This window comes from Girardinichthys multiradiatus, chromosome 13 (genome assembly GCF_021462225.1).
Source record: "Girardinichthys multiradiatus isolate DD_20200921_A chromosome 13, DD_fGirMul_XY1, whole genome shotgun sequence".
In the NCBI taxonomy this organism is placed as follows: domain Eukaryota; kingdom Metazoa; phylum Chordata; class Actinopteri; order Cyprinodontiformes; family Goodeidae; genus Girardinichthys; species Girardinichthys multiradiatus.
The window spans coordinates 41,115,833-41,129,465 of NC_061806.1; the positions used below are offsets into that span (position 1 = coordinate 41,115,833).

Consider the following 13,633-nt stretch of genomic DNA (forward strand, 5'->3'; position numbering starts at 1 on the left):
ATTCGACCCTCTTCATCTCCTGCTGGGTCTGGGTTCTTCTTTGTTGGCAAGAAAGACGGCTCCTTAAGACCATGTATCAACCATAGAGGGCTAAATGAGATCACGGGCAAGAATCGGTACCCCCTTCCACTCATGAACTCAGCTTTTGACCACATTCAGGGGGCCAGGTTCTTCACTAAATTGGACCTACGTAATGCTTATCATTTAGTCCGCATTAGAGAGGGCGATGAGTGGAAAACTGCCTTCAACACCCCCACCGGCCACTACGAGTATTTGGTCATGCCTTTTGGCCTAACCAACGCCCCTGCTGTATTTCAAGCTTTGGTTAATGATGTCTTGAGGGACATGGTGGGGCATTTTGTGTTTGTGTACCTTGATGACATCTTGATTTACTCACAAGACCAGGAGACGCATAAACTGCATGTCCGGTCTGTTCTTCTCCGCCTACTCCAGAATAACTTATTTGTCAAGGCTGAGAAGTGTGAATTTCAGACCACCTCCACTTCCTTCCTTGGGTTCATAATTTCCCCCAATCAAGTCATTATGGATCCCTCCAAGGTTAAGGCGGTTTCTAAGTGGCCTACACCTTTAGATCGCAAACAGCTACAAAGGTTTCTGGGGTTTGCTAATCTCTACCGCCATTTTGTTCGCAACTACAGCCAGGTTTCTGCACCTCTTCACGCCATCACTTCTCCCAAGGTCAGGTTTGAATGGAATGATCAGGCAGAGGAGGCCTTTGTCAAGCTCAAGAAATTATTCACCACTGCTCCAGTTCTCCGGTCCCCCAACCCAGAAAGGCAATTCATCGTTGAGGTTGATGCCTCCAGCACTGGGGTAGGTGCGATCCTAAGCCAAAGATCCCCAGAGGGCCAGGTTCACCCTTGTGCTTTCTTCTCCAGATCACTGTCCCATGCTGAACGCAACTATGATGTGGGGGATTGAGAACTCCTTGCAGTCAAGCTGGCTCTTGAGGAGTGGAGACACTGGTTGGAGGGGTCGAAGGAGCCGTTTCTTGTCTGGACTGACCATAAGAATTTGGAGTATCTGAAGACGGCTAAGCGCCTAAACTCCAGGCAGGCCAGGTGGGCTCTTTTTTTTTGGACGGTTTAATTTTGTACTCTCTTTTAGACCCGGAACCAAGAACATGAAACCAGATGCCCTGTCTAGAATTCAGGATACCTCGGAGTTGGGGACCAGTGGAGTGGAGGGGTTCATCCTCCCGGAATCTGTCAAGTTGTCCATGACTATGTTGGAATTGGAACGAGAGGTCAGGGATGCCACCGGGGACCTCCCTGCTCCCACTTCTTGCCCTGCGGATCGTCTGTTTGTTCCAGATCACCTGGTTCCCAAGGTACTAGAGTTCTGTCATAAGTCTCGTTTTGTTTGCCATCCTGGAATCCGCAGGACGCTGCGGGTGGTTCGATCCCAGTTTTGGTGGCCTTCCCTGCTCAAGGATGTCACAGATTTTGTTGCTGCCTGTCCCCAATGTTGCCAGGCCAAGCCGTCCCGCCGACCACCCTCGGGGCTGTTGCTCCCTCTCCCTATCCCTTCACGCCCCTGGTCTCACATTGCCATGGACTTTGTGACAGGGTTGCCCCAGTCTAATGGTTTCTCAGTTCTATTGACTATAATCGACAGGTTCTCCAAGATGGTCCATCTGGTCCCTCTCAAAAAGCTGCCGTCGGCCAGGGAGATGGGGGAGGTGGTGGCACGTGAGGTTTTCCGTCTCCATGGTGTTCCCTTGGATATTGTTTCTGACAGGGGACCACAATTTGTTTCCCGTTTCTGGAAGGAGTTCTGTTCCTTGCTGGGTGTATCAGTCAGTCTGTCCTCTGCTTTTCACCCGCAGTCGGATGGACAGACCGAGAGGGCAAACCAGGAAGTGGAGACCAAACTCCGTATTCTATGTGAGTCTGACCCCAGGAAGTGGTCGCACAATCTGCCTTGGGTTGAACATGCTATGAATACTCTTCCATCTAGCACCACTGGTCTTTCTCCCTTCCATGTTGTTTTTGGATTTCAGCCCCCTGTGTTCACGGTCCAAGAAAGGGAGGCAGAGGTTCCCTCGGCCCACGCTGCAGCCTTGAGATGCCAACGTGTCTGGAGGAGGGCCAGGAGGTCCATGGTCAGGATGTCGAGGGTCCAGTCTAGTGCTGCCAACCGCCGTCGTTTACCCGCACCAGCCTACAGGGCGGGTCAGAAGGTTTGGTTGTCTTCACGGGATCTTCCTCTGTGGGTGGAGTCCCGTAAGCTGGCGCCCTGTTTTATTGGTCCATTCCCCATCTCCAAGGTTGTGAATCCTGTGGCCGTCCGTCTCAAACTGCTCAGATCTATGAGAATCCACCCCACCTTTCATGTGTCCCGGGTCAAGCCCTACATCGTGCCTCGTCTCGGGCCCGCCCCCGGGCCCCCTCCACCCGCCCGACTCCTGGATGGTGGGCCCGTCTATGCGGTCCGCCGCATCCTCCGGTCCAGGCGGCGGGGCCGTGGGGTCCATTATCTGGTCGATTGGGACGGGTACAGTCCTGAGGAGCGGTCCTGGATTCCGGCCCGCTTCATTGTGGACAAGACTCTCATCCGAGAGTTCCACGGCCTCCATCCTGGCCAGCCTCGGGGTCCGTCCGGAGCCGGACGTTGAGGAGGGGGTTCTGTTATGATTCTGGCCCGTCTGCCTGCTCTGTCTTCATGTAATCGGATAATCTGCTTCACCTGTCTGCTGCTGCACTGGAGTGCAATCAATCATGCCACGCACCTGTTTTTCTGCAGTTATATTCAGCCCTCAGACAGGCAGACAGTGCCAGATTTTCGAAAACCTACCAGTTAGTAGATGTCCAGCATTCCTTCCTGCCTGACCACGTTTTTGACCACTTTTTGCATCTTGGATTTCCCTGCCTTGCCTGACCCTCATTGGATGTCTCTCGCCTCTGGATTACGACCTTGTTTCTGCCTCTCGACCAAAGCCTCCTGCCTCACCCCTGGATTTGTCTGCCTGAGTCTGCCTCCCTGGTTTCACCCAGTTACTGCCTCCCCTTGACTACCGAGCCTTGGATCTTTTCCCCTGTCGGCAATCCGACTTCTGGCTGCGGCGTGTTCAGCACCGATCCTCTCGGTCTGGAGACTGCCAGGACCGCACCACGCAAAGGAGCCTATTCTGATTCCTCCGTCCTACACGGACTCTGTTAAGGTGGGTGGCTTCTTTGGACTCATATATATTTACCTAAGCTTTTTCAAGCCACTAACCTGCCTCTCCGTTCCCAGTGATCCCGGGTTCCCGGCTGGTGGAGTCCTGAGTATTTGTGCGCTGCTCCTGAATAAATTGTTTAACTTTTATTCTGTTTCTGGCTGAAATTCTGGGTCCTCCGTCCTGAACCTCACACGCTGCTGCCAAATCTCAAGTTTTCTGATGAATGATGTGATTTTATCTGCCACATGTGGGAGTTGTGTGTTTGTGCTTCGTGGTGTATCATGCAGTGTGTCCACTGCACATCTGGGGAGATGCGCTTGATAAGCGCTTGCAGCCCAGGGCTGATAGAACATGTAAACATCACAAGAACTTCCTGGGTTTTGACCCCAGGATGTCATCTTAATCAAGCGAATCTTTTTTACTTCATCATTGAAATGTAAGATTACAAAGGTTTTTCTTAAAGGGACAAGCCGGAGCACCTGGAGGGAACCACATATTGAGATAGAACATGTAAACATCACAGGAACTTCCTGGGTTTTGACCCCAGGATGTCATCTTAATCAAGCAAATGTTTCTTACTTCATCATTGAAATGTAAGATTACAAAGGTTTTTCTTAAAGGGCCAAGCCGGAGCACCCGGAGGGAACCACATATTGAGATAGAACATGTAAACATCACAGGAACTTCCTGGGTTTTGACCCCAGGATGTCATCTTAATCAAGCGAATGTTTTTTACTTCATCATTGAAATGTAAGATTACAAAGGTTTTTCTTAAAAGGGACAAGCCGGAGCTCCCGGAGGGAACCACATATTGAGATAGAACATGTAAACATCACAGGAACCTCCTGGGTTTTGACCCCAGGATGTCATCTTAAACAAGCGAATGTTTCTTACTTCATCATTGAAATGTAAGATTACAAAGGTTTTTCTTAAAGGGACAAGCCGGAGCACCCGGAGGGAACCACATATTGAAATAGAACATGTAAACATCACAGGAACTTCCTGGGTTTTGACCCCAGGATGTCATCTTAAACAAGCGAATGTTTCTTACTTCATCATTGAAATGTAAGATTACAAAGGTTTTTCTTAAAGGGACAAGCCGGAGCTCCCGGAGGGAACCACATATTGAAATAGAACATGTAAACATCACAGGAACTTCCTGGGTTTTGACCCCAGGATCATCTTAAACAAGCGAATGTTTCTTACTTCATCATTGAAATGTAAGATTACAAAGGTTTTTCTTAAAGGGACAAGCCGGAGCACCCGGAGGGAACCACATATTGAGATAGAACATGTAAACATCACAGGAACTTCCTGGGTTTTGACCCCAGGATGTGTAAATTGATTCACCTTTTATTTTGCTATACATTAAAATGGTTTGGATCAGGCCACAAGCACATACATATTTTAAAGTAGATTTTCTCAGTACTTCAAGTGTTGTTCTGGATGTCATACAATCTTTGCAGATATTCACATACGATTACTAAAAAAAGGATTGAACCAATGATGAATATTATTTGAAGAACTTTAGATTGGATGTAACCACGGTTCCACAAAGCAATCTCTTCAGGTTCTTGTCCCTGAATTGGTTCTGCTTTCTCCACTGGATGAGTAGATTGTTGATGTCTGACGCCTGAAAGGCCTAGAGGGTCTGCCTCTTTGTCTCTTGTATCATCTGAATCTGTTGTATCGTACTCAAATGCTGCATTTGCATGTATAAGTGCCTCTACTATGTGTTGATGATATCTGTCACCTGAAAGGCCTGGCGGGTTGGCCTCTTTGTCTCTTGTATCATCTGAATCCTTTGACGTGTCCTCACATGCTGGATTTGCATGTATAAGTGCCTCTACTATGTGTTGATGATATCTGTCACCTGAAAGGCCTGGAGGGTCTGCCTCTTTGTCTCTTGTATCATCTGAATCCTTTGACGTGTCCTCACATGCTGGATTTTCATGTTTGACCACCGCCTTTTTGCCTCCTTTCTTTTTGTTTAAATCTGGATAATCGATAATTTCCAAACAACCATCTTCGCCAGGAGGCAAAATACTCTGGTCCAACGTTATTGGGCTTACATCATCTGATTGAGAGTGCCCCAAATATTTTTCAAGGTCCGGTTTGAAGGAATCAAATTGCTTTTTGATCTTAACAATTTTTTCCTGGAATGAATATAAGCGTTTTATCACCTTGTGTGTACCCGCTTTCTTCCCACACAACAATGCGAGGACCCCAGGTTTTAGTTTGTCTTCTAACTCCACAATCTCTCGCAGGTAATTTTCTTTCATCATCATCAACTCTTCAAGCGTACCTTTAGCCTCTCTGACAGCATTTTTCAGTTTATCTTGAGATGCAATTTTCTTATTTAGAGACACAATCTGTTTTTCGTAAACAACTTTTTGTTCCTTAAGCAGCTTCGACTGATGTTTTATTTCATCGAGTTGGGTATTCAACACAGTTTTATCCTTCAATTTTTTGTTCAAAGTTATCACTTTTTGTCTAAGTTCATTAGTGTTTATGGTTCTATTTTCCAGTTCTTCTGTTGCTGCAACGGTTTTCTCAATGATATCCTGCTCCTTTTCCAACTTCTTACACAGTCTGCCGTATTCTTTATTTAACTGAACTTCATCTTTGTTCGATTTTCTCCATTTGTGGTAGCTTTCTTTGTGATCGAATTTCTTTTGAATTATTTCATTCTGTTTTACCAGTTGTTGGATAGCCTTGTTATTGTCTTGACGTATTTTATCTGCATTAAGGAAAATAGGTCCAACGTCTTTCGACAAAAGGTTAAACATTTTGAGATTTTTCTTACGGTTGAAAATGAATAGCTTAAGAGCAAAACGAACGCAGCCAACTTGGGGGATCGCAGTAGAATGATGAGATCTCTCAGGACGTCCAGAAATCTAAAGATGAGTTCATAAGCTTTGTGACATCATCAGTGCCTTTGATGATACTGGTGATGTCACATAAGCTTTGTGACATCATCAGTGCCTTTGATGATACTGGTGATGTCACATAAGCTTTGTGACATCATCGGTGACTTTGATGATACTGGTGATGTCACATAAGCTTTGTGACATCATCAGTGCCTTTGATGATACTGGTGATGTCACATAAGCTTTGTGACATCATCAGTGACTTTGATGACACACATACACACACCCACACACTTTATTGTGTTCCTTAACGTCTTTGTTTTGATTTAAAATAATTAGACGCTGCGTTTGTTTAAACTTTACTTTCTGAACTGAAATCAAATGTCTGCTGTTACTCCGGTTCTTCAGAAGTAGAGTTTAGCCATGGCCCGCAGGAATCTTGACTGAGCAGCCAGCTGCAGAACTTCCTCTGGATTGCCGCTGTTCAGTTCCGTCTGTCTGATCTCCTTCACCTGAACAGGTGGAACAAATCACCATCACTGTGGACATTGTCACAATAAAATCAATCTGGGCCCATATTCACAAAGAATCCTAGGACTAAAAGTAGTTATTCTAAGAAAAATGTTAGAATTTCTCAAAGACGATTTTCCCTCTGCTTTCTGGTGCTGAAGGCAGAGGCAAAGACGCATTAGAGACTAAAATACACCCTTTAATCAAACTTTTTGACAGGTGACCTTTGACCTTAAGGGGGGTCATGGAGTATTGAGAACAGGTGGTGTGAGGGGTGTGTCCGTGGAGCGTAACCGTGGATGCTGATTGGTTGTCATCATTAGGGGCGATACCTTAAATGAACCAATAATAATACAGGGGTGTGTCTAAGGGTGTTATTAATAATCTGTATGTTTTTCAGGCGTTAATACATCTAAAAAAGACATGCATCCTTTTATATTTTTAAAGGTATAATCAACTTAATATTAACCTGTCACATGAAATCCTAATAAAATGAACTGTGTAACCTGACAGAATTGTAAGTTCATTTTGCTTTACAGCAGGACCTTTTTGCTGAATATTTGAGCCAGTCTAAATCATTTCAAAAAGAGAAAAGACCTAAAAGTAAATAAAGATTGTGCTTCCCTAAAAGTAAATAAAGATTGTGCTTCCCTAAAAGTAAATAAAGATTGTGCTTCCCTACATCGATGGAACGAGCAAACCTTCCACTTCTGCGTCAACAGACTGGAAAGCAGGAGAAAGAGGTAAGACAAAAAATGAAATTAACAGAAAAACTTTACGAGCCCTCAGTATACTGTTTCCAAGTTATAAATTGACTCTAGCGATGATGTGTTTGTTTTGAATCATGAGAGACTCCATTTTAGGAAAAAGGAATGATAATTTTAGTTACCTGTAGCTTTTCTAAAACATTTGTTTTTCATCTTAGAGCAAATATTATTGAGAGACTTACTGAAACAGTTATTCTGTAACTGAAGTCCCAGTCAACATCAGCCCTCGGCCTTCTGATTCAGTTTCCTGACCGAGTGTGGGACACAGGGCAATAAAGTAATTAGAACTCTCCCAAGCCCCTCCAAAAGAGTCAATACATAGGTTCATGAACACGTGAGACCCCCAGGGCCTGATGTATATCAAAGTTTGCTGGTTTCTCATTGCTAATACGTGCTTCTAAAAGGAAATTATTGTCTTTTGATTTTGGTAAAGTTTATAGAGACAGCTTTCCATGTCAGACATCACTGACTTATGTCCACAAGAAACAGTGCAATGAATAGCAAATATGGTAATTGGACTTCTTTTTTGCATTTCAGTGTGCTGGCAATAAAAAACAGGTTTAGTTTCACAGTAGTCACAGAGACCTCAGTGTTGCCTATCATCCTCATCAGCGTCAGGTCTGCTACAGCTAAAAAAGGTTTAAACTTGTTACACTGAAAAAATACTAGTAGAAGTCTAGTTTAAACTTGTTACACTGAAAAATACGAGTACTGACAAGAAAGGTCGCTTTTCAAAGATCAAGACAGCGTTCAACAGAAACGCATCAGTCCTGTACAACAAGAAGCGAAATCTGGAGGTTTTATTGCACAGACCCGTCCCTGGAGTAAGTTATAGTCTTTCAAAATTCGTTTATAAACCTACAAGTAATAAAGTTATAGGGGTTCACTTCCCCTTAAAAAACTCGTTTATTTTAAAACTATTATCGTTTATTTATGAACGCTGAGCTGCGCAGCGTAAGGTAACTTTATTTTATTCTGTGTTTACAGAATATTTAACACCAGCCAACAGACAGCGACTCTCTGCTCTGCATAGCAGAGCAACACTTGTGAGAGCCTTAATGAGCGGTACGTTTTAATTCATACCTACTGAATTCATTTGAATTCCCCCTTTTTCAGCTTTAATTTCTTTATTTCAATATATATATATACATTTTGTTGTTCATTCTCTTTACAGAGGTAACGTTGATGGTAGGACAGATTGGTTCCAGACCCGGACAGCGCAGAAAGAAAGTTTCTACAGCTGCACGGAACCGTCGAAATAAAGCCTCATCTTTAACGCTTCTGGCTGCATGTCAGATTCTGTTACAGAAGCAGTTTGGTGACATCAAGGTGATTTTAAACTGAACTGATCACTGTGTTTTTTTGTTTGATTTTTCTTATGCTCATATAAATGGATAACTGAATCAGACTTGCCCTGGATGAAATAAAAAATTTAGTAACTGAGCTTAACAAAATCCCTATAGCTGCACATGTTTCAGAGGAAGAAGCATCTCTTGTTAACAACCACAATGAAGATCAACACGGTGACTGTTTAAACTTAATCGATCAGGCTATTGAAGAATACTCAATACTTGGTCGGGAATCCTTTGGCAGAAATGACTGCTTCAATGCGGCGTGGCATGGAGGCAATCAGCCTGTGGCACTGCTGAGGTCTTATGGAGGCCCAGGATGCTTCGATAGCGGCCTTTAGCTCATCCAGAGTGTTGGGTCTTGAGTCTCTCAACGTTCTCTTCACAATATCCCACAGATCCACATCGAGAGGAGCCAGTTGAGGTGGCTCGGGCATCTATACCGGATGCCTCCTGGACGCCTTCCTCGGGAGGTGTTCCAGGCACATCCCACTGGGAGGAGGCCCAGGGGACGGCCCAGGACACGCTGGAGGGACTATGTCTCTTGGCTGGCCTGGGAACACCTTGGGCTCCCCCCGGAGGAGCTAGAGGAGGTGTCTGGGGAGAGGGACGTCTGGGTGTCTTTGTTTTCTAAGATAGGCTGACATCAAGCAGCTAGAAAGAGCCTCCTCTGTAGGGTGGCTGGGTCCTGGAGCTCCATCATCTAGTGGAAACTCAGGTTAGAGTTTCTCACCGTGAATCCTCATCTCCAGGTACCGTCTGACCTGGCTCAATTCCCAATAGAATTCCCAAACTGAAACTAAACGTGTGTGCAGAAACGAAATGAACAGCAGGAGACTCGGCTCTGTACCTGCTGTCGTAGAAAGACGGCAGAGGTTTGCCTCTCAGGTTGACGTTGGCTGACCGTCCTCATCTGGTCCATCAGAACCTTCCGGTCCTCGTCCCTCAGCAGCTCCAGGAAGAGTTTATGAGATGTGATCCTGAAGACCAGAGACAGATCTTCTAGGTTCTCATACAGAATCCTGCACCACAAAAACACCTGGCTTTACATCAAAGATCTGTCCAATGAAAACCATCACGTGATAAAGAGTGTTAAACATGTAGATATTTCTATGTCTGCAGTGGGTTCTGTAGGAGATCTGACAGGTTAAGCTGAACCTACAGGTCCACTTTTTACAGAGCCATTCAGAGCTGAAATCTGCTGGGAGTGATGGAGAGTGTCTGTGCACTCTGGGCTCTGATTGGACAGAAAGCTGTAAGTAGTGGGAAACACACTGACTGGAAGTAGACAGAAGTTCACTAAAAAACTAAAGTTTAGTGGGTGGGTGCCCACAGTCTGGGTGAATCTGGTGTCACTGAAAATTCCCCCTGAAAAATTAGTTAAAATGAGTCTTTCTGTATAAACCATCTGTGCTATTTGGCCAAATGTTTAACATTCTTCCACTGTGGTTGCAGGACGCACAAAAAACACTCGGATGGCCACAGATGGCCCCCAAACCACACCTTGGACACCCCTTTTCTGATCTGAACATTTAGTGGAGAAATTTGGGTCGACAGGAGAAGAGTGGACCTTTCTGAGGCTTCGTACCTTCTTTGAGAGCTCCTTCATCGTTCTTAAGTGATCCCGAGCTTTCTTATACGCTGGCTGATCTGCGCAGCCTTGCTGGAGGAAAATACCTCCCAGATCATTACGCACCTAAAACACAGACCACAGGTCAGAAGATAAACTGATCTCCAGAAGCAGCTGACCAGAAGCTCACCTAACAGTGCAGCTCATCAGCGCTGATCCAAAGCCATGCGGTCCACGACTTGGTTTCTCTGTTGGTGGCAGCATCAAAACGCAGAAGGTCCAGAGTCCTAGGGTGTGAACGCAGGAGTCCTTCAGTCATAGAGCTCCTTCCAGGATGCTGATGGAGTCGGCCTCCTGCTTCTTCAGCTGAGAGAAAAACATGAGCTTCAGTCAAGGAGACCCGGATCAACCATCTGAAACATACAGATGAATGAGGATAATAACTCGCCACAGTGAGGATGTTTTCAGTCATCTCCTTCTCCTGCTGGACGACGTTTAACCTGCATCAGAGCATAAGAGAGCAGCTGAAACCTGGCTACATCTTAAGGAAGCCATTTGTAGGACATGTGAGGCTTATTTGTCTGCAAACATCCTTATGAGGACTTCATGGAAATAAAAAAACTCAGTCTGAGCCTATTGTGAAAACTTATACATTTCTGTTTCTGAGCTAAATTATCCAATATTTCCCATCTTTACCCTCCTCATTTTTTAGTCGTTACACTGCAGATTGCCCCCATAAAGCTATAATAAATTCATCATTTATTACTGCAGCATGATTTCACACTGAAACATTTACCCATTCAGAAAGAATGGGTAAATGTTAAACCATTTTAGGTTTAAAGGGGACTTATTGTTCAAAATCCACTTTTTTGGCCTTTAAATATTTTTTGTTGTGTACTTAGAGTCTGTAGGAGTGCAGAAAAGTTGAATTTAGTCTCTCCGGGTGCTGCTTAGATATCTTTATATTCCGTATTTTATGTCACAGTATTTGCTGCAGAACAGCTAAATAAGGTCATGGACTCCTGGCTGACCAATTTCGCGCATCAGCCATATTTATTTCTCGCAGCGATTTTTGTAGTCCAACCTCAAGTATACCTACGCTGAAAGAAGATATCGGTTTGGTTGCTGGGTGTATTGACCCATACAATTTATTACACCGTCCACCAGCATCAGAACCTCTTTAAAGGGACGAGTTCTTCATCAACCTCAGCTAGTATCAAGAAGCATATCTTGAAAAACTTCAAATGATGGACACAGCACAGCGGTGAGCTGCAAATAACACTAAAATGACAACAAACTTTATTTTAGACATGAATTCATTGTGTGTTGATGTGACGTCCTGGCCATTGTAGCATCCTGTTATCTGCTTATGTTAGCGCTGTGTGCTCCTTTTAGCTCCTTCAGGACAGAACCGTACTGTGTGTTTTAATTTTATTATAACATACATAGATTTCATTGTTTTTGTCTTGTGTCTGGTGCTAGATAGTTGTTACAAGAATGGCTTAAACTGCAGCGCTCTTTGACCTCTAGGGGGGCGGGGTGTGAAGTTCCTCAGCAGCATTTAAAGAGACGGCACCAAAACGAGTTACTCTCAGACGCTCCTCAGAACAGGTAGGAGAGGAGCCTGTGGAGCTACAAGAACAAGGATGTCAGACCAAACATTGCAGTTCATTTTCCATTGAAAAACAGCGTTATATTATAAAAGAATTTCATATGAAATCTTTACCTAAAAACTGAAATTATTGTTGAGGCTATTTTTATGTAATTTCAGCATTTTTTTTATTTCAAAAAGCCAGCTTTTATTTTATAAGGGTGATTTTTTCCCGTGGTCTATTTATTTCATAATGTCACTTTACAACTGAATGACTCTGGGGCCATCAGCATAACGGGTTGGACCTGCATCCTCACTGGCTGATCCTTACATAGATATTAGTTTTGCTGGGCACCTGCTCCCTGAGTAGCTATTGCACCAGCTCAAGGTTTAGGAAAGATAGTGGAGTTTCATGAACTTCGTTCAGCTCTGGTTACCTTAGCAGCTAAGGTAACCAGAGCTGAACGAAGTTACAAAAAGTCAAAGTACAAGGCGACTTCAGTGATATGGTTACTCTGACGTTTAACCCCGCCCACTACCTTCCAGTTTCCAGAAGACATATTGAAAATATCAATATAGAAATTAAATTGGACCAAAACGTTCCTGTAAATTTCGTCTACGGAAAGACCGTCATAAGACTACACTTCAGACCGGTGATATCACAACGTAGCCTGAGATAAATTTTATTCGTATAAATAGAGATATATATAACCTCTAAGACTGATTGGTTATCATTCATATTACCCTGGTCCTTCAACACTGCATCAAGCAGGCAAGAGAGAACATGGCACAGCTAAGTCTGAGACGTGATCCAAATCGCTTTGTAAATTACTATGTAAGTCAATCAGGCGGTAATCTGCCAGGTTTTTATGGGGCCCCGGTCATGTACGGACGCGGAATTGGATCATTATTTTCAAAATTATTCCGCTTCGTATCCCCTCTGGTTAAAAAAGGATTTGCTATTGCAAAACCCCATCTTAAAACGGCTGCATCAAATATCGCTTCAGATATCATCGGTAGAGCCGTGAGTAAAATGAGTGGTTCTACACACACCGACGGTCAAGAAGGTTCAGGAATTATGGTTTTATCCAAAAGACCCAGAACAAGACCCCCTGGTGATCGTTTAAGGACGGTTAAAAAACAACGACAAACACGAAAAAGGAAGGAAGTCATCCGCAAGTTTTGATATATTTAAATAATGGCTCTTTTACATAACAAATCATCAGAGTGCACCCTGGCAGAGTTGGACTTATTTTCTGCCCCGATGACGCAGCTATCGATTGAAGATAAAATTTACACCGAGATCCAGCCTTTATCAGCAATCACTGATGGAGGGCCGATCGAGTTTTTCATTCCGGGAGACGGAGAAAAGTATCTGGATCTCAACGATACGCTGTTGCATCTCAGAGTGAAAATTACTAACGAGAATGGAACAAACCTGCCAGATGATGCACCTGTAGGGCTCATCAACTACCCGTTAAACACCATCTTCAGTCAGTGTGACGTCACTCTCGGAGATCGATTGATTTCACAATCCAGCGCTACACATCCATATAGAGCCATGATTGAGACATTGTTAAACTTTTCTGAGGATTCTTTAAAAACCCAGTTTAGCTCTGGTCTTTTTTATAAAGACACAGCAGGTGCTCTGAACTCTATTGTTACAACTAACGGCCCTAACCAAGGTCTTAACAGCAGAGCAGGCTTTACGGCAAATTCCAGGGAGGTACATCTCCTAGGCCCCCTGCATGCAGACATATTTTTCTGTGAGAGACTTCTTTTAAACTTTGTT

General features: G+C 44.2%; 1 long non-coding RNA gene across 1 annotated transcript; it reads left to right on the forward strand.

Annotated features, from left to right (window-relative positions):
• The first annotated feature begins 8,047 nt into the window (after positions 1-8,047).
• Positions 8,048-9,001, forward strand: LOC124878753. Its single transcript, XR_007040847.1, has 3 exons — positions 8,048-8,155; positions 8,319-8,396; positions 8,506-9,001. It is a non-coding gene; the product is annotated as an uncharacterized LOC124878753 (long non-coding RNA).
• The last annotated feature ends 4,632 nt before the right edge of the window (positions 9,002-13,633 follow it).